A 23,596-nucleotide genomic window follows, 5' to 3' on the forward strand; every position below is an offset into this window, starting at 1 on the left:
GAAAAAAATATTTCTACATCCCATGGCCTTTCCCATCCATTTAAATTTTTCTCTTACAGGTCTAACACTTCCGAAAAACCAATACAATGCCCACCCGGAACAATATATAAAGCTCAACGAACCGTTCACTGGGTACTTATCCGTACGAAAAACCCTATTGATTTACCTGTTTTTACAAGGAAGTAAATGTGAAAAAAATATTTCTACATCCCATGGCCTTTCCCAACCATTTAAATTTTTCTCTTACAGGTCTAACACTTCCGAAAATCCAATACAACGCCCACCCGGAAGAATATATAAAGATAAACGAACCGTTCACTAGGTACTTATCCGTCCGAAAATCCCTATCGATTTTCCTGTTTTTACAAGGAAGTAAAATGTGAAAAAAATATTTCTACATCCCATGGCCTTTCCCAACCATTTAAATTTTTCTCTTACAGGTCTAACACTTCCGAAAAACCAATACAACGCCCACCCGGAACAATATATAAAGCTAAACGAACCGTTCACTGGGTACTTATCCGTACGAAAATCACTATTGATTTACCTGTTTTTAAACGGAACTAAAATGTGAAAAAAATATTTCTATATCTCATGGCCTTTCCCAACCATTTAAATTTTTCTCTTACAGGTCTAACACTTCTGAAAAACCAATACAAGGCCCACCCGGAACAATATATAAAGCTAAACGAACCGTTCACTGGGTACTTATCCGTACGAAAATCCCTATCGATTTTCTTGTTTTTACAAGGAAATAAAATGTGAAAAAAATATTTCTACATCCCATGGCCTTTCCCAACCATTTAAATTTTTCTCTTACAGGTCTAACACTTCCGAAAAACCAAAACAACGCCCACCCGGAACAATATATAAAGCTAAACGAACCGTTCACTGGGCACTTATCCGTACGAAAAACCCTATTGATTTACCTGTTTTTACAAGGAAATAAAATGTGAAAAAAATATTTCTACATCCCATGGCCTTTCCCAACCATTTAAATTTTTCTCTTACAGGTCTAACACTTCCGAAAAACCAATACAATGCCCACCCGGAACAATATATAAAGCTAAACGAACCGTTCACTGGGCACTTATCCGTACGAAAAACCCTATTGATTTACCTGTTTTTACAAGGAAATAAAATGTGAAAAAAATATTTCTACATCCCATGGCCTTTCCCAACCATTTAAATTCTTCTCTTACAGGTCTAACGCATCCGAAAAACCAATACAACGCCCACCCGGAACAATATATAAAGCTAAACGAACCGTTCACTGGGTACTTATCCGTACGAAAATCCCTATTGATTTACCTGTTTTTAAAAGGAAATAAAATGTGAAAAAAATATTTCTGCATCCCATGGCCTTTCCCAACCATTTAAATTTTTCTCTTACAGGTCTAACACTTCCGAAAAACCAATACAACGCCCACCCGGAACAATATATAAAGCTAAACGAACCGTTCACTGGGTACTTATACGTACGAAAAACCCTATTGATTTACCTGTTTTTAAATGGAACTAAAATGTGAAAAAAATATTTCTATATCTCATGGCCTTTCCCAACCATTTAAATTTTTCTCTTACAGGTCTAACACTTCCGAAAAACCAATACAACGCCCACCCGGAACAATATATAAAGCTAAACGAACCGTTCACTGGGTACTTATCCGTACGAAAATCCCTATCGATTTTCCTGTTTTTACAAGGAAATAAAATGTGAAAAAAATATTTCTACATCCCATGGCCTTTCTCAACCATTTAAATTTTTCTCTTACAGGTCTAACACTTCCGAAAAACCAATACAACGCCCACCCGGAGCAATATATAAAGCTAAACGAACCGTTCACTGGGCACTTATCCGTACGAAAAACCCTATTGATTTACCTGTTTTTACAAGGAAATAAAATGTGAAAAAAATATTTCTACATCCCATGGCCTTTCCCAACCATTTAAATTCTTCTCATACAGGTCTAACACATCCGAAAAACCAATACAACGCCCACCCGGAACAATATATAAAGCTAAACGAACCGTTCACTGGGTACATATCCGTACGAAAATCCCTATAGATTTTCCTGTTTTTACAAGGAAGTAAAATGTGAAAAAAATATTTCTACATCCCATGGCCTTTCCCAACCATTTAAATTTTTCTCTTACAGGTCTAACACTTCCGAAAAACCAATACCACGCCCACCCGGAACAATATATAAAGCTAAACGAACCGTTCACTGGGTACTTATCCGTACGAAAATCCCTATTGATTTACCTGTTTTTAAAAGGAAATAAAATGTGAAAAAAATATTTCTACATCCCATGGCCTTTCCCAACCATTTAAATTTTTCTCTTACAGGTCTAACACTTCCGAAAAACCAATACAACGCCCACCCGGAACAATATATAAAGCTAAACGAACCGTTCTCTGGGTACTTATCCGTACGAAAAACCCTATTGATTTTCCTGTTTTTACAAGGAAGTAAATGTGAAAAAAATATTTCTACATCCCATGGCCTTTCCCAACCATTTAAATTTTTCTCTTACAGGTCTAACACTTCTGAAAAACCAATACAACGCCCACCCGGAAGAATATATAAAGATAAACGAACCGTTCACTGGGTACTTATCCGTATGAAAATCCCTATCGATTTTCCTGTTTTTACAAGGAAGTAAAATGTGAAAAAATATTTCTACATCCCATGGCCTTTCCCAACCATTTAAATTTTTCTCTTACAGGTCTAACACTTCCGAAAAAACAATACAACGCCCACCCGGAACAATATATAAAGCTATATGAACCGTTCACTGGGCACTTATCCGTACGAAAAACCCTATTGATTTACCTGTTTTTAAAAGGAAATAAAATGTGAAAAAAATATTTCTACATCCCATGGCCTTTCCCAACCATTTAAATTTTTCTCTTACAGGTCTAACACTTGCGATAAACCAATACAACGCCGACCCGGAACAATATATAAAGCTTAATGAATCGTTCACTGGGTACATATCCGTACGAAAATCCCTATTGATTTTCCTGTTTTTACAAGGAAGTAAAATGTGAAAAAAATAATTCTATATCCCAAGGCCTTTCCCAACCATTTAGATTTTTCTCTTACAGGTCTAACACTTCCAAAAAACCAATACAACGCCGACCCGGAACAATATATAAAGCTAAACGAACGGTTCACTGGGTACTTATCCATACGAAAAACCCTATTGATTTACCTGTTTTTACAAAAAGTAAATGTGAAAAAAATATTTCTACATCCCATGGCCTTTCCCAAACATTTAAATTTTTCTCTTACAGGTCTAACACTTCAGAAAAACCAATACAACGCCCACCCGGAAGAATATATTAAGATAAACGAACCGTTCACTGGGTACTTATCCGTACGAAAATCCCTATCGATTTTCCTGTTTTTACAAGGAAGTAAAATGTGAAAAAAATATTTCTACATCCCATGGCCTTTTCCAACCATTTAAATTTTTCTCTTACAGGTCTAACACTTCCGAAAAACCAAAACAACGCCCACCCGGAACAATATATAAAGCTAAACGAACCGTTCACCGGGTACTTATCCGTACGAAAAACCCTATTGATTTACCTGTTTTTACAAGGAAGTAAATGTGAAAAGGATATTTCTACATCCCATGGCCTTTCCCAACCATTTAAATTTTTCTCTTACAGGTCTAACACTTCCGAAAATCCAATACAACGCCACCCCGAAGAATATATAAAGATAAAGGAACCGTTCACTAGCTACTTATCCGTACGAAAATCCCTATCGATTTTCCTGTTATTACAAGGAAGTAAAATGTGAAAAAAATATTTCTACATCCCATGGCCTTTCCCAACCATTGAAATTTTTCTCTTACACGTCTAACACTTCCGAAAAACCAAAACAACGCCCACCCGGAACAATATATAAAGCTAAACGAACCTTTCACTGGGTACTTATCCGTACGAAAATCCCTATTGATTTACCTGTTTTATATAAAATGTGAAAAAAATATTTCTACATCCCATGGCCTTTCCCAACCATTTAAATTTTTCTCTTACAGGTCTAACACTTCCGAAAAACCAATACAACGCCCACCCGGAACAAAATATAAAGCTAAACGAACCGTTCACTGGGTACTTATCCGTACGAAAAACCCTATTGATTTACCTGTTTTTACAAGGAAATAAAATGTGAAAAAAATATTTCTACATCCCATGGCCTTTCCCAACCATTTAAATTTTTCTCTTACAGGTCTAACGCTTCCGAAAATCCAATACAACGCCCACCCGGAAGAATATATAAAGATAAACGAACCGTTCACTAGGTACTTATCCGTCCGAAAATCCCTATCGATTTTCCTGTTTTTACAAGGAAGTAAAATGTGAAAAAAATATTTCTACATCCCATGGCCTTTCCCAACCATTTAAAGTTTTCTCTTACAGGTCTAACACTTCCGAAAAACCAAAACAACGCCCACCCGGAACAATATATAAAGCTAAACGAACCGTTCACTGGGTACTTATCCGTACGAAAATCCCTATCGATTTTCCTGTTTTTACAAGGAAATAAAATGTGAAAAAAATATTTCTACATCCCATGGCCTTTCCCAACCATTTAAATTTTTCTCTTACAGGTGTAAGACTTCCGAAAAGCCAAAACAACGCCCACCCGCACCAATATATAAAGCTAAACGAACCGGTCACTGGGCACTTATCCGTACGAAAAACCCTATTGATTTACCTGTTTTTAAACGGAAATAAAATGTGAAAAAAATATTTCTACATCCCATGGCCTTTCCCAACCATTTAAATTCTTCTCTTACAGGTCTAACACATCCGAAAAACCGATACAACGCCCACCCGGAACAATATATAAAGCTAAACGAACCGTTCACTGGGTACATATCCGTACGAAAATCCCTATTGATTTTCCTGTTTTTACAAGGAAGTAAAATGTGAAAAAAATATTTCTACATCCCATGGCCTTTCCCAACCATTTAAATTTTTCTCTTACAGGTCTAACACTTCCGAAAAACTAATACCACGCCCACCCGGAACAATATATAAAGCTAAACGAACCTTTCACTGGGTACGTATCCGTACGAAAATCCCTATTGATTTACCTGTTTTATATAAAATGTGAAAAAAATATTTCTACATCCCATGTCCTTTCCCAACCATTTAAATTTTTCTCTTACAGGTCTAACTCTTCCGAAAATCCAATACAACGCCCACCCGGAAGAATATATAAAGATAAACGAACCGTTCACTAGGTACTTATCCGTCCGAAAATCCCTATCGATTTTCCTGTTTTTACAAGGAAGTAAAATGTGAAAAAAATATTTCTACATCCCATGGCCTTTCCCAACCATTTAAATTTTTCTCTTACTGGTCTAACACTTCCGAAAAACCAAAACAACGCCCACCCGGAACAATATATAAAGCTAAACGAACCGTTCACTGGGCACTGATCCGTACGAAAAACCCTATTGATTTACCTATTTTTACAAGGAAATAAAATGTGAAAAAAATATTTCTACATCCCATGGCCTTTCCCAACCGTTTAAATTTTTCTCTTACAGGTCTAACGCTTCCGAAAAACCAATACAACGCCCACCCGGAACAATATATAAAGCTAAATGAACCGTTCACTGGGTACATATCCGTACGAAAATCCCTATTGATTTTCCTGTTTTTACAAGGAAGTAAAATGTGAAAAAAATATTTCTACATCCCATGGCCTTTCCCAACCATTTAAATTTTTCTCTTACAGGTCTAACGCTTCCGAAAAACCGATACAACGCCCACCCGGAACAATATATAAAGCTAAATGAACCGTTCACTGGGTACATATCCGTACGAAAATCCCTATTGATTTTCCTGTTTTTACAAGGAAATAAAATGTGAAAAAAATATTTCTACATCCCATGGCCTTTCCCAACCATTTAAATTTTTCTCTTACAGGTCTAACACTTCTGAAAAACCAATACAACGCCCACCCGGAACAAAATATAAAGCTAAACGAACCGTTCACTGGGTACTTATACGTACGAAAATCCCTATTGATTTACCTCTTTTTAAAAGGAAATAAAATGTGAAAAAAATATTTCTACATCCCATGGCCTTTCCCAACCATTTAAATTTTTCTCTTACAGGTCTAACACTTCCGAAAAACCAATACAACGCCCACCCTGAACAATATATAAAGCTAAACGAACGGTTCACTGGGTACTTATCTGTACGAAAAACCCTATTGATTTACCTGTTTTTACAAGGAAGTAAATGTGAAAAAAATATTTCTACATCCCATGGCCTTTCCCAACCATTTAAATTTTTCTCTTACAGGTCTAACTCTTCCGAAAATCCAATACAACGCCCACCCGGAAGAATATATAAAGATAAACGAACCGTTCACTAGGTACTTATCCGTCCGAAAATCCCTATCGATTTTCCTGTTTTTACAAGGAAGTAAAATGTGAAAAAAATATTTCTACATCCCATGGCCTTTCCCAACCATTTAAATTTTTCTCTTACTGGTCTAACACTTCCGAAAAACCAAAACAACGCCCACCCGGAACAATATATAAAGCTAAACGAACCGTTCACTGGGCACTGATCCGTACGAAAAACCCTATTGATTTACCTATTTTTACAAGGAAATAAAATGTGAAAAAAATATTTCTACATCCCATGGCCTTTCCCAACCGTTTAAATTTTTCTCTTACAGGTCTAACGCTTCCGAAAAACCAATACAACGCCCACCCGGAACAATATATAAAGCTAAATGAACCGTTCACTGGGTACATATCCGTACGAAAATCCCTATTGATTTTCCTGTTTTTACAAGGAAGTAAAATGTGAAAAAAATATTTCTACATCCCATGGCCTTTCCCAACCATTTAAATTTTTCTCTTACAGGTCTAACGCTTCCGAAAAACCGATACAACGCCCACCCGGAACAATATATAAAGCTAAATGAACCGTTCACTGGGTACATATCCGTACGAAAATCCCTATTGATTTTCCTGTTTTTACAAGGAAATAAAATGTGAAAAAAATATTTCTACATCCCATGGCCTTTCCCAACCATTTAAATTTTTCTCTTACAGGTCTAACACTTCTGAAAAACCAATACAACGCCCACCCGGAACAAAATATAAAGCTAAACGAACCGTTCACTGGGTACTTATACGTACGAAAATCCCTATTGATTTACCTCTTTTTAAAAGGAAATAAAATGTGAAAAAAATATTTCTACATCCCATGGCCTTTCCCAACCATTTAAATTTTTCTCTTACAGGTCTAACACTTCCGAAAAACCAATACAACGCCCACCCGGAACAATATATAAAGCTAAACGAACGGTTCACTGGGTACTTATCCGTACGAAAAACCCTATTGATTTACCTGTTTTTACAAGGAAGTAAATGTGAAAAAAATATTTCTACATCCCATGGCCTTTCCCAACCATTTAAATTTTTCTCTTACAGGTCTAACACTTCCGAAAAACCAATACAACGCCCACCCGGAAGAATATATAAAGATAAACGAACCGTTCACTGGGTACTTATCCGTATGAAAATCCCTATCGATTTTCCTGTTTTTACAAGGAAGTAAAATGTGAAAAAATATTTCTACATCCCATGGCCTTTCCCAACCATTTAAATTTTTCTCTTACAGGTCTAACACTTCCGAAAAAACAATACAACGCCCACCCGGAACAATATTTAAAGCTATATGAACCGTTCACGGGGCACTTATCCGTACGAAAAACCCTATTGATTTACCTGTTTTTACAAGGAAATAAAATGTGAAAAAAATATTTCTACATCCCATGGCCTTTCCCAACCATTTAAATTTTTCTCTTACAGGTCTAACGCTTCCGAAAAACCAATACAACGCCCACCCGGAACAATATATAAAGCTAAATGAACCGTTCACTGGGTACATATCCGTACGAAAATCCCTATTGATTTTCCTGTTTTTACAAGGAAGTAAAATGTGAAAAAAATAATTCTACATCCCATGGACTTTCCCAACCATTTAAATTTTTCTCTTACAGGTCTAACATTTCCAAAGAACCAATACAACGCCCACCCGGAACAATATATAAAGCTAAACGAACCGTTCACTGGGTACTTATCCGTACGAAAATCCCTATTGATTTACCTGTTTTTAAAAGGAAATAAAATGTGAAAAAAATATTTCTACATCCCATGGCCTTTCCCAACCATTTAAATTTTTCTCTTACAGGTCTAACACTTCCGAAAAACCAATACAACGCCCACCCGGAACAATATATAAAGCTAAACCAACGGTTCACTGGGTACTTATCCGTACGAAAAACCCTATTGATTTACCTGTTTTTACAAGGAAGTAAATGTGAAAAAAATATTTCTACATCCCATGGCCTTTCCCAACCATTTAAATTTTTCTCTTACAGGTCTAACACTTCCGAAAAACCAATACAACGCCCACCCGGAAGAATATATTAAGATAAACGAACCGTTCACTGGGTACTTATCCGTACGAAAATCCCTATCGATTTTCCTGTTTTTACAAGGAAGTAAAATGTGAAAAAAATATTTCTACATCCCATGGCCTTTTCCAACCATTTAAATTTTTCTCTTACAGGTCTAACACTTCCGAAAAACCAAAACAACCCCCACCCGGAACAATATATAAAGCTAAACGAACCGTTCACTGGGCACTTATCCGTACGAAAAACCCTATTGATTTACCTATTTTTACAAGGAAATAAAATGTGAAAAAAATATTTCTACATCCCATGGCCTTTCCCAACCGTTTAAATTTTTCTCTTACAGGTCTAACGCTTCCGAAAAACCAATACAACGCCCACCCGGAACAATATATAAAGCTAAATGAACCGTTCACTGGGTACATATCCGTACGAAAATCCCTATTGATTTTCCTGTTTTTACAAGGAAATAAAATGTGAAAAAAAATATTTCTACATCCCATGGCCTTTCCCAACCATTTAAATTTTTCTCTTACAGGTCTAACACTTCTGAAAAACCAATACAACGCCCACCCGGAACAAAATATAAAGCTACACGAACCGTTCACTGGGTACTTATCCGTACGAAAATCCCTATTGATTTACCTGTTTTTAAAAGGAAATAAAATGTGAAAAAAATATTTCTACATCCCATGGCCTTTCCCAACCATTTAAATTTTTCTCTTACAGGTCTAACACTTCCGAAAAACCAATACAACGCCCACCCGGAACAATATATAAAGCTAAACGAACCGTTCACTGGGTACTTATCCGTACGAAAAACCCTATTGATTTACCTGTTTTTACAAGGAAGTAAATGTGAAAAAAATATTTCTACATCCCATGGCCTTTCCCAACCATTTAAATTTTTCTCTTACAGGTCTAACACTTCCGAAAATCCAATACAACGCCCACCCAGAAGAATATATAAAGATAAAGGAACCGTTCACTAGCTACTTATCCGTACGAAAATCCCTATCGATTTTCCTGTTTTTACAAGGAAGTAAAATGTGAAAAAAATATTTCTACATCCCATGGCCTTTCCCAACCATTTAAATTTTTCTCTTACAGGTCTAACACTTCTGAAAAACCAAAACAACGCCCACCCGGAACAATATATAAAGCTAAACGAACCGTTCACTGGGTACTTATCCGTACGAAAATCACTATTGATTTACCTGTTTTTAAACGGAAATAAAATGTGAAAAAAATATTTCTATATCCCATGGCCTTTCCCAACCATTTAAATTTTTCTCTTACAGGTCTAACACTTCCAAAAAACCAATACAACGCCCACCCGGAACAATATATAAAGCTAAACGAACCGTTCACTGGGTACTTATCCGTACGAAAATCCCTATTGATTTACCTGTTTTTAAAAGGAAATAAAATGTGAAAAAAATATTTCTACATCCCATGGCCTTTCCCAACCATTTAAATTTTTCTCTTACAGGTCTAACACTTCCGAAAAACCAATACAACGCCCACCCGGAACAATATATAAAGCTAAACGAACTGTTCACTGGGTACTTATCCGTACGAAAAACCCTATTGATTTACCTGTTTTTACACGGAAGTAAATGTGAAAAAAATATTTCTACATCCCATGGCCTTTCCCAACCATTTAAATTTTTCTCTTACAGGTCTAACACTTCTGAAAAACCAATACAACGCCAACCCGGAAGAATATATTAAGATAAACGAACCGTTCACTGGGTACTTATCCGTACGAAAATCCCTATCGATTTTCCTGTTTTTACAAGGAAGTAAAATGTGAAAAAAATATTTCTACATCCCATGGCCTTTTCCAACCATTTAAATTTTTCTCTTACAGGTCTAACACTTCTGAAAAACCAAAACAACGCCCACCCGGAACAATATATAAAGCTAAACTAACCGTTCACTGGGCACTTATCCGTACGAAAAACCCTATTGATTTACCTGTTTTTACAAGGAAATAAAATGTGAAAAAAATATTTCTACATCCCATGGCCTTTCCCAACCATTTAAATTTTTCTCTTACAGGTCTAACGCTTCCGAAAAACCAATACAACGCCCACCCGGAACATTATCTAAAGCTAAATGAACCGTTCACTGGGTACATATCCGTACGAAAATCCCTATTGATTTTCCTGTTTTTACAAGGAAGTAAAATGTGAAAAAAATATTTCTACATCCCATGGCCTTTCTCAACCATTTAAATTTTTCTCTTACAGGTCTAACACTTCCGAAAAACCAATACAACGCCCACCCGGAACAAAATATAAAGCTAAACGAACCGTTCACTGGGTACTTATCCGTACGAAAATCCCTATTGATTTACCTGTTTTTAAAAGGAAATAAAATGTGAAAAAAATATTTCTACATCCCATGGCCTTTCCCAACCATTTAAACTTTTCTCTTACAGGTCTAACACTTCTGAAAAACCAAAACAACGCCCACCCGGAACAATATATAAAGCTAAACGAACCGTTCACTGGGTACTTATCCGTACGAAAATCCCTATTGATTTACCTGTTTTTAAAAGGAAATAAAATGTGAAAAAAATATTTCTACATCCCATGGCCTTTCCCAACCATTTAAATTTTTCTCTTACAGGTCTAACCCTTCCGAAAATCCAATACAACGCCCACCCAGAAGAATATATAAAGATAAAGGAACCGTTCACTAGCTACTTATCCGTACGAAAAACCCTATCGATTTTCCTGTTTTTACAAGGAAGTAAAATGTGAAAAAAATATTTCTACATCCCATGGCCTTTCCCAACCATTTAAATTCTTCTCTTACAGGTCTAACACTTCTGAAAAACCAAAACAACGCCCACCCGGAACAATATATAAAGCTAAACGAACCGTTCACTGGGTACTTATCCGTACGAAAATCACTATTGATTTACCTGTTTTTAAACGGAAATAAAATGTGAAAAAAATATTTCTACATCCCATGGCCTTTCCCAACCATTTAAATTTTTCTCTTACAGGTCTAACACTTCTGAAAAACCAATACAACGCCCACCCGGAAGAATATATTAAGATAAACGAACCGTTCACTGGGCACTTATCCGTACGAAAAACCCTATTGATTTACCTGTTTTTACAAGGAAGTAAATGTGAAAAAAATATTTCTACATCCCATGGCCTTTCCCAACCATTTAAATTTTTCTCTTACAGGTCTAACACTTCCGAAAAACCAATACAACGCCCACCCGGAAGAATATATAAAGATAAACGAACCGTTCACTGGGTACTTATCCGTATGAAAATCCCTATCGATTTTCCTGTTTTTACAAGGAAGTAAAATGTGAAAAAAATATTTCTACATCCCATGGCCTTTCCCAACCATTTAAATTTTTCTCTTACAGGCCTAACACTTCCGAAAAACCAATACAACGCCCACCCGGAACAATATATAAAGCTAAACGAACCGTTCACTGGGTACTTATCCGTACGAAAATCACTATTGATTTACCTGTTTTTAAATGGAAATAAAATGTGAAAAAAATATTTCTATATCCCATGGCCTTTCCCAACCATTTAAATTTTTCTCTTACAGGTCTAACACTTCCGAAAAACCAATACAACGCCCACCCGGAACAATATATAAAGCTAAACGAACCGTTCACTGGGCACTTATCCGTACGAAAAACCCTATTGATTTACCTGTTTTTACAAGGAAGTAAATGTGAAAAAAATATTTCTACATCCCATGGCCTTTCCCAACCATTTAAATTTTTCTCTTACAGGTCTAACACTTCCGAAAAACCAATACAACGCCCACCCGGAAGAATATATAAAGATAAACGAACCGTTCACTGGGTACTTATCCGTATGAAAATCCCTATCGATTTTCCTGTTTTTACAAGGAAGTAAAATGTGAAAAAAATATTTCTACATCCCATGGCCTTTCCCAACCATTTAAATTTTTCTCTTACAGGCCTAACACTTCCGAAAAACCAATACAACGCCCACCAGGAACAATATATAAAGCTAAACGAACCGTTCACTGGGTACTTATCCGTACGAAAATCACTATTGATTTACCTGTTTTTAAATGGAAATAAAATGTGAAAAAAATATTTCTATATCCCATGGCCTTTCCCAACCATTTAAATTTTTCTCTTACAGGTCTAACACTTCCGAAAAACCAATACAACGCCCACCCGGAACAATATATAAAGCTAAACGAACCGTTCACTGGGCACTTATCCGTACGAAAAACCCTATTGATTTACCTCTTTTTACAAGGAAGTAAATGTGTAAAAAATATTTCTACATCCCATGCCCTTTCCCAACCATTTAAATTTTTCTCTTACAGGTCTAACACTTGCGAAAAACCAATACAACGCCCACCCGGAACAATATATAAAGCTAAACGAACCGTTCACTGGGTACTTATCCGTACGAAAATCCCTATTGATTTACCTGTTTTTAAAAGGAAATAAAATGTGAAAAAAATATTTCTACATCCCATGGCCTTTCCCAACCATTTAAATCTTTCTCTTACAGTTCTAACACTTCCGAAAAACCCATACAACGCCCACCCGGAACAATATATAAAGCTAAACGAACCGTTCACTGGGTACTTATCCGTACGAAAAACCCTATTGATTTACCTGTTTTTACAAGGAAGTAAATGTGAAAAAAATATTTCTACATCCCATGGCCTTTCCCAACCATTTAAATGTTTCTCTTACAGGTCTAACACTTCCGAAAATCGAATACAACGCCCACCCGGAAGAATATATAAAGATAAACGAACCGTTCACTAGCTACTTATCCGTACGAAAATCCCTATCGATTTTCCTGTTTTTACAAGGAAGTAAAATGTGAAAAAAATATTTCTACATCCCATGGCCTTTTCCAACCTTTGAAATTTTTCTTTTACAGGTCTAACACTTCCGAAAATCCAATACAACGCCCACCCAGAAGAATATATAAAGATAAAGGAACCGTTCACTAGCTACTTATCCGTACGAAAAACCCTATCGATTTTCCTGTTTTTACAAGGAAGTAAAATGTGAAAAAAATATTTCTACATCCCATGGCCTTTCCCAACCATTTAAATTCTTCTCTTACAGGTCTAACACTTCTGAAAAACCAAAACAACGCCCACCCGGAACAATATATAAAGCTAAACGAACCGTTCACTGGGTACTTATCCGTACGAAAATCACTATTGATTTACCTGTTTTTAAACGGAAATAAAATGTGAAAAAAATATTTCTATATCCCATGGCCTTTCCCAACCATTTAAATTTTTCTCTTACAGGTCTAACACTTCCAAAAAACCAACACAACGCCCACCCGGAACAATATATAAAGCTAAACGAACCGTTCACTGGGTACTTATCCGTACGAAAATCCCTATTGATTTACCTGTTTTTAAAAGGAAATAAAATGTGAAAAAAATATTTCTACATCCCATGGACTTTCCCAACCATTTAAATTTTTCTCTTACAGGTCTAACACTTCCGAAAAACCAATACAACGCCCACCCGGAACAATATATAAAGCTAAACGAACGGTTCACTGGGTACTTATCCGTACGAAAAACCCTATAGATTTACCTGTTTTTACAAGGAAGTAAATGTGAAAAAATATTTCTACATCCCATGGCCTTTCCCAACCATTGAAATTTTTCTCTTACAGGTCTAACACTTCCGAAAAACCAATACAACGCCCACCCGGAAGAATATATTAAGATAAACGAACCGTTCACTGGGCACTTATCCGTACGAAAAACCCTATTGATTTACCTGTTTTTACAAGGAAGTAAATGTGAAAAAAATATTTCTACATCCCATGGCCTTTCCCAACCATTTAAATTCTTCTCTTACATGTCTAACACTTCCGAAAAACCAATACAACGCCCACCCGGAAGAATATATAAAGATAAACGAACCGTTCACTGGGTACTTATCCGTACGAAAATCCCTATTGATTTACCTGTTTTTAAAAGGAAATAAAATGTGAAAAAAATATTTCTACATCCCATGGCCTTTCCCAACCATTTAAACTTTTCTCTTACAGGTCTAACACTTCTGAAAAACCAAAACAACGCCCACCCGGAACAATATATAAAGCTAAACGAACCGTTCACTGGGTACTTATCCGTACGAAAACCACTATTGATTTACCTGTTTTTAAACGGAAATAAAATGTGAAAAAAATATTTCTATATCCCATGGCCTTTCCCAACCATTTAAATTTTTCTCTTACAGGTCTAACACTTCCAAAAAACCAACACAACGCCCACCCGGAACAATATATAAAGCTAAACGAACCGTTCACTGGGTACTTATCCGTACGAAAATCCCTATTGATTTACCTGTTTTTAAAAGGAAATAAAATGTGAAAAAAATATTTCTACATCCCATGGCCTTTCCCAACCATTTAAATTTTTCTCTTACAGGTCTAACACTTCTGAAAAACCAATACAACGCCCACCTGGAACAATATATAAAGCTAAACGAACCGTTCACTGGGTACTTATCCGTACGAAAAACCCTATTGATTTACCTGTTTTTACAAGGAAGTAAATGTGAAAAAAATATTTCTACATCCCATGGCCTTTCCCAACCATTTAAATTTTTCTCTTACAGGTCTAACACTTCCGAAAATCCAATACAACGCCCACCCAGAAGAATATATAAAGATAAAGGAACCGTTCACTAGCTACTTATCCGTACGAAAAACCCTATCGATTTTCCTGTTTTTACAAGGAAGTAAAATGTGAAAAAAATATTTCTACATCCCATGGCCTTTCCCAACCATTTAAATTCTTCTCTTACAGGTCTAACACTTCTGAAAAACCAAAACAACGCCCACCCGAACAATATATAAAGCTAAACGAACCGTTCACTGGGTACTTATCCGTACGAAAATCACTATTGATTTACCTGTTTTTAAACGGAAATAAAATGTGAAAAAAATATTTCTACATCCCATGGCCTTTCCCAACCATTTAAATTTTTCTCTTACAAGTCTAACACTTCTGAAAAACCAATACAACACCCACCCGGAAGAATATATTAAGATAAACGAACCGTTCACTGGGCACTTATCCGTACGAAAAACCCTATTGATTTACCTGTTTTTACAAGGAAGTAAATGTGAAAAAACTATTTCTACATCCCATGGCCTTTCCCAACCATTTAAATTTTTCTCTTACAGGTCTAACACTTCCGAAAAACCAATACAACGCCCACCCGGAAGAATATATAAAGCTAAACGAACCGTTCACTGGGTACTTATCCGTATGAAAATCCCTATCGATTTTCCTGTTTTTACAAGGAAGTAAAATGTGAAAAAAATATTTCTACATCCCATGGCCTTTCCCAACCATTTAAATTTTTCTCTTACAGGCCTAACACTTCCGAAAAACCAATACAACGCCCACCCGGAACAATATATAAAGCTAAACGAACCGTTCACTGGGTACTTATCCGTACGAAAATCACTATTGATTTACCTGTTTTTAAATGGAAATAAAATGTGAAAAAAATATTTCTATATCCCATGGCCTTTCCCAACCATTTAAATTTTTCTCTTACAGGTCTAACACTTCCGAAAAACCAATACAACGCCCACCCGGAACAATATATAAAGCTAAACGAACCGTTCACTGGGCACTTATCCGTACGAAAAACCCTATTGATTTACCTCTTTTTACAAGGAAGTAAATGTGTAAAAAATATTTCTACATCCCATGCCCTTTCCCAACCATTTAAATTTTTCTCTTACAGGTCTAACACTTGCGAAAAACCAATACAACGCCCACCCGGAACAATATATAAAGCTAAACGAACCGTTCACTGGGTACTTATCCGTACGAAAATCCCTATTGATTTACCTGTTTTTAAAAGGAAATAAAATGTGAAAAAAATATTTCTACATCCCATGGCCTTTCCCAACCATTTAAATCTTTCTCTTACAGTTCTAACACTTCCGAAAAACCCATACAACGCCCACCTGGAACAATATATAAAGCTAAACGAACCGTTCACTGGGTACTTATCCGTACGAAAAACCCTATTGATTTACCTGTTTTTACAAGGAAGTAAATGTGAAAAAAATATTTCTACATCCCATGGCCTTTCCCAACCATTTAAATTTTTCTCTTACAGGTCTAACACTTCCGAAAATCCAATACAACGCCCACCCAGAAGAATATATAAAGATAAAGGAACCGTTCACTAGCTACTTATCCGTACGAAAAACCCTATCGATTTTCCTGTTTTTACAAGGAAGTAAAATGTGAAAAAAATATTTCTACATCCCATGGCCTTTCCCAACCATTTAAATTCTTCTCTTACAGGTCTAACACTTCTGAAAAACCAAAACAACGCCCACCCGGAACAATATATAAAGCTAAACGAACCGTTCACTGGGTACTTATCCGTACGAAAATCACTATTGATTTACCTGTTTTTAAACGGAAATAAAATGTGAAAAAAATATTTCTACATCCCATGGCCTTTCCCAACCATTTAAATTTTTCTCTTACAGGTCTAACACTTCTGAAAAACCAAAACAACGCCCACCCGGAAGAATATATTAAGATAAACGAACCGTTCACTGGGCACTTATCCGTACGAAAAACCCTATTGATTTACCTGTTTTTACAAGGAAGTAAATGTGAAAAAAATATTTCTACATCCCATGGCCTTTCCCAACCATTTAAATTTTTCTCTTACAGGTCTAACACTTCCGAAAAACCAATACAACGCCCACCCGGAAGAATATATAAAGATAAACGAACCGTTCACTGGGTACTTATCCGTATGAAAATCCCTATCGATTTTCCTGTTTTTACAAGGAAGTAAAATGTGAAAAAAATATTTCTACATCCCATGGCCTTTCCCAACCATTTAAATTTTTCTCTTACAGGCCTAACACTTCCGAAAAACCAATACAACGCCCACCCGGAACAATATATAAAGCTAAACGAACCGTTCACTGGGTACTTATCCGTACGAAAATCACTATTGATTTACCTGTTTTTAAATGGAAATAAAATGTGAAAAAAATATTTCTATATCCCATGGCCTTTCCCAACCATTTAAATTTTTCTCTTACAGGTCTAACACTTCCGAAAAACCAATACAACGCCCACCCGGAACAATATATAAAGCTAAACGAACCGTTCACTGGGCACTTATCCGTACGAAAAACCCTATTGATTTACCTCTTTTTACAAGGAAGTAAATGTGTAAAAAATATTTCTACATCCCATGCCCTTTCCCAACCTTTTAAATTTTTCTCTTACAGGTCTAACACTTGCGAAAAACCAATACAACGCCCACCCGGAACAATATATAAAGCTAAACGAACCGTTCACTGGGTACTTATCTGTACGAAAATCCCTATTGATTTACCTGTTTTTAAAAGGAAATAAAATGTGAAAAAAATATTTCTACATCCCATGGCCTTTCCCAACCATTTAAATCTTTCTCTTACAGTTCTAACACTTCCGAAAAACCCATACAACGCCCACCCGGAACAATATATAAAGCTAAACGAACCGTTCACTGGGTACTTATCCGTACGAAAAACCCTATTGATTTACCTGTTTTTACAAGGAAGTAAATGTGAAAAAAATATTTCTACATCCCATGGCCTTTCCCAACCATTTAAATGTTTCTCTTACAGGTCTAACACTTCCGAAAATCGAATACAACGCCCACCCGGAAGAATATATAAAGATAAACGAACCGTTCACTAGCTACTTATCCGTACGAAAATCCCTATCGATTTTCCTGTTTTTACAAGGAAGTAAAATGTGAAAAAAATATTTCTACATTCCATGGCCTTTTCCAACCATTGAAATTTTTCTTTTACAGGTCTAACACTTCCGAAAATCCAATACAACGCCCACCCAGAAGAATATATAAAGATAAAGGAACCGTTCAGTAGCTACTTATCCGTACGAAAAACCCTATCGATTTTCCTGTTTTTACAAGGAAGTAAAAGGTGAAAAAAATATTTCTACATCCCATGGCCTTTCCCAACCATTTAAATTCTTCTCTTACAGGTCTAACACTTCTGAAAAACCAAAACAACGCCCACCCGGAACAATATATAAAGCTAAACGAACCGTTCACTGGGTACTTATCCGTACGAAAATCACTATTGATTTACCTGTTTTTAAACGGAAATAAAATGTGAAAAAAATATTTCTATATCCCATGGCCTTTCCCAACCATTTAAATTTTTCTCTTACAGGTCTAACACTTCCAAAAAACCAACACAACGCCCACCCGGAACAATATATAAAGCTAAACGAACCGTTCACTGGGTACTTATCCGTACGAAAATCCCTATTGATTTACCTGTTTTTAAAAGGAAATAAAATGTGAAAAAAATATTTCTACATCCCATGGACTTTCCCAACCATTTAAATTTTTCTCTTACAGGTCTAACACTTCCGAAAAACCAATACAACGCCCACCCGGAACAATATATAAAGCTAAACGAACGGTTCACTGGGTACTTATCCGTACGAAAAACCCTATAGATTTACCTGTTTTTACAAGGAAGTAAATGTGAAAAAAATATTTCTACATCCCATGGCCTTTTCCAACCATTTAAATTTTTCTCTTACAGGTCTAACACTTCCGAAAAACCAATACAACGCCCACCCGGAAGAATATATTAAGATAAACGAACCGTTCACTGGGCACTTATCCGTACGAAAAACCCTATTGATTTACCTGTTTTTACAAGGAAGTAAATGTGAAAAAAATATTTCTACATCCCATGGCCTTTCCCAACCATTTAAATTCTTCTCTTACAGGTCTAACACTTCCGAAAAACCAATACAACGCCCACCCGGAAGAATATATAAAGATAAACGAACCGTTCACTGGGTACTTATCCGTATGAAAATCCCTATCGATTTTCCTGTTTTTACAAGGAAGTAAAATGTGAAAAAAATATTTCTACATCCCATGGCCTTTCCCAACCATTTAAATTTTTCTCTTACAGGCCTAACACTTCCGAAAAAACAATACAACGCTCACCCGGAACAATGTATAAAGCTAAACAAACCGTTCACTGGGCACTTATCCGTACGAAAAACCCTATTGATTTACCTGTTTTTACAAGGAAATAAAATGTGAAAAAATATTTCTACATCCCATGGCCTTTCCCAACCATTTAAATTTTTTTCTTACAGGTCTAACGCTTCCGAAAAACCAATACAACGCCCACCCGGAACAATATATAAAGCTAAACGAACCGTTCACTGGGTACTTATCCGTACGAAAATCACTATTGATTTACCTGTTTTTAAACGGAAATAAAATGTGAAAAAAATATTTCTATATCCCATGGCCTTTCCCAACCATTTAAATTTTTCTCTTACAGGTCTAACACTTCCGAAAAACCAATACAACTCCCACCCGGAACAATATATAAAGCTAAACGAACCGTTCACTGGGCACTTATCCGTACGAAAAACCCTATTGATTTACCTCTTTTTACAAGGAAGTAAATGTGTAAAAAATATTTCTACATCCCATGCCCTTTCCCAACCATTTAAATTTTTCTCTTACAGGTCTAACACTTGCGAAAAACCAATACAACGCCCACCTGGAACAATATATAAAGCTAAACGAACCGTTCACTGGGTACTTATCCGTACGAAAATCCCTATTGATTTACCTGTTTTTAAAAGGAAATAAAATGTGAAAAAAATATTTCTACATCCCATGGCCTTTCCCAACCATTTAAATTTTTCTCTTACAGTTCTAACACTTCCGAAAAACCCATACAACGCCCACCCGGAACAATATATAAAGCTAAATGAACCGTTCACTGGGTACTTATCCGTACGAAAAACCCTATTGATTTACCTGTTTTTACAAGGAAGTAAATGTGAAAAAAATATTTCTACATCCCATGGCCTTTCCCAACCATTTAAATTTTTCTCTTACAGGTCTAACACTTCCGAAAATCCAATACAACGCCCACCCCGAACAATATATAAAGATAAACGAACCGTTCACTAGGTACTTATCCGTTCGAAAATCCCTATCGATTTTCCTGTTTTTACAAGGAAGTAAAATGTGAAAAAAATATTTCTACATCCCATGGCCTTTCCCAACCATTTAAATTTTTCTCTTACAGGTCTAACACTTCCGAAAATCCAATAAAACGCCCACCCCGAACAATATATAAAGCTAAACGAACGGTTCACTGGGTACTTATCCGTACGAAAATCCCTATTGATTTACCTGTTTTTACAAGGAAGTAAATGTGAAAAAAATATTTCTACATCCCATGGCCTTTCCCAACCATTTAAATTTTTCTCTTACAGGTCTAACACTTCCGAAAAACCAATACAACGCCCACCCGGAAGAATATATAAAGATAAACGAACCGTTCACTGGGTACTTATCCGTATGAAAATCCCTATCGATTTTCCTGTTTTTACAAGGAAGTAAAATGTGAAAAAATATTTCTACATCCCATGGCCTTTCCCAACCATTTAAATTTTTCTCTTACAGGTCTAACACTTTCGAAAAACCAATACAACGCCCACCCGGAACAATATATAAAGCTAAATGAACCGTTCACTGGGCACTTATCCGTACGAAAAACCCTATTGATTTACCTGTTTTTACAAGGAAATAAAATGTGAAAAAAATATTTCTACATCCCATGGCCTTTCCCAACCATTTAAATTTTTCTCTTACAGGTCTAACGCTTCCGAAAAACCAATACAACGCCCACCCGGAACAATATATAAAGCTAAACGAACCGTTCACTGGGTACATATCCGTACGAAAATCCCTATTGATTTTCCTCTTTTTATAAGGAAGTAAAATGTGAAAAAAATATTTCTACATCCCATGGCCTTTCCCAACCATTTAAATTTTTCTCTTACAGGTCTAACACTTCCAAAAAACCAATACAACGCCCACCCGGAACAATATATAAAGCTAAACGAACCGTTCACTGGGTACTTATCCGTACGAAAAACCCTATTGATTTACCTGTTTTTAAAAGGAAATAAAATGTGAAAAAAATATTTCTACATCCCATGGCCTTTCCCAACCATTTAAATTATTCTCTTACAGGACTAACACTTCTGAAAAACTAATACAACGCCCACCCGGAACAATATATAAAGCTAAACGAACCGTTCACTGGGTACTTATCCGTACGAAAAACCCTATTGATTTACCTGTTTTTACAAGGAAGTAAATGTGAAAAAAATATTTCTACATCCCATGGCCTTTCCCAACCATTTAAATTTTTCTCTTACAGGTCTAACACTTCCGAAAAACCAATACAACGCCCACCCGGAACAATATATAAAGCTAAACGAACCGTTCACTGGGTACTTATCCGTACGAAAAACCCTATTGATTTACCTGTTTTTACAAGGAAGTAAATGTGAAAAAAATATTTCTACATCCCATGGCCTTTCCCAACCATTTAAATTTTTCTCTTACAGGTCTAACACTTCCGAAAATCCAATACAACGCCCACCCCGAACAATATATAAAGATAAACGAACCGTTCACTAGGTACTTATCCGTCCGAAAATCCCTATCGATTTTCCTGTTTTTACAAGGAAGTAAAATGTGAAAAAAATATTTCTACATCCCATGGCCTTTCCCAACCATTTAAATTTTTCTCTTACAGGTCTAACACTTCCGAAAAACCAAAACAACGCCCACCCGGAACAATATATAAAGCTAAACGAACCGTTCACTGGGCACTTATCCGTACGAAAAACCCTATTGATTTACCTGTTTTTACAAGGAAATAAAATGTGAAAAAAATATTTCTACATCCCATGGCCTTTCCCAACCATTTAAATTTTTCTCTTAAAGGTCTAACACTTCCGAAAAACCAATACAACGCCCACCCGGAAGAATATATAAAGATAAACGAACCGTTCACTGGGTACTTATCCTTATTAAAATCCCTATCGATTTTCCTGTTTTTACAAGGAAGTAAAATGTGAAAAAATATTTCTACATCCCATGGCCTTTCCCAACCATTTAAATTTTTCTCTTACAGGTCTAACACTTCCGAAAAACCAATACAACGCCCACCCGGAACAATATATAAAGCTAAACGAACCGTTCACTGGGTACTTATCCGTACGAAAAACCCTATTGATTTACCTGTTTTTACAAGGAAGTAAATGTGAAAAAAATATTTCTACATCCCATGGCCTTTCCCAACCATTTAAATTTTTCTCTTACAGGTCTAACACTTCCGAAAATCCAATACAACGCCCACCCCGAACAATATATAAAGATAAACGAACCGTTCACTAGGTACTTATCCGTCCGAAAATCCCTATCGATTTTCCTGTTTTTACAAGGAAGTAAAATGTGAAAAAAATATTTCTACATACCATGGCCTTTCCCAACCATTTAAATTTTTCTCTTACAGGTCTAACACTTCCGAAAATCCAATACAACGCCCACCCCGAACAATATATAAAGCTAAACGAACGGTTCACTGGGTACTTATACGTACGAAAATCCCTATTGATTTTCCTGTTTTTACAAGGAAGTAAAATGTGAAAAAAATATTTCTACATCCCATGGCCTTTCCCAACCATTTAAATTTTTCTCTTACAGGTCTAACACTTCCGAAAAAAAAATACAACGCCCACCCGGAACAATATATAAAGCTAAACGAACGGTTCACTGGGTACTTATACGTACGAAAAACCCTATTGATTTACCTGTTTTTACAAGGAAATAAAATGTGAAAAAAATATTTCTACATCCCATGGCCTTTCCCAACCATTTAAATTTTTCTCTTACAGTTCTAACACTTCCGAAAAACCCATACAACGCCCACCCGGAACAATATATAAAGCTAAATGAACCGTTCACTGGGTACTTATCCGTACGAAAAACCCTATTGATTTACCTGTTTTTACAAGGAAGTAAATGTGAAAAAAATATTTCTACATCCCATGGCCTTTCCCAACCATTTAAATTTTTCTCTTACAGGTCTAACACTTCCGAAAATCCAATACAACGCCCACCTTGAACAATATATAAAGATAAACGAACCGTTCACTAGGTACTTATCCGTTCGAAAATCCCT

This window comes from Paroedura picta, unplaced genomic scaffold (genome assembly GCF_049243985.1).
Source record: "Paroedura picta isolate Pp20150507F unplaced genomic scaffold, Ppicta_v3.0 Ppicta_v3_sca22, whole genome shotgun sequence".
Taxonomy (NCBI): Eukaryota; Metazoa; Chordata; class Lepidosauria; order Squamata; family Gekkonidae; genus Paroedura; species Paroedura picta.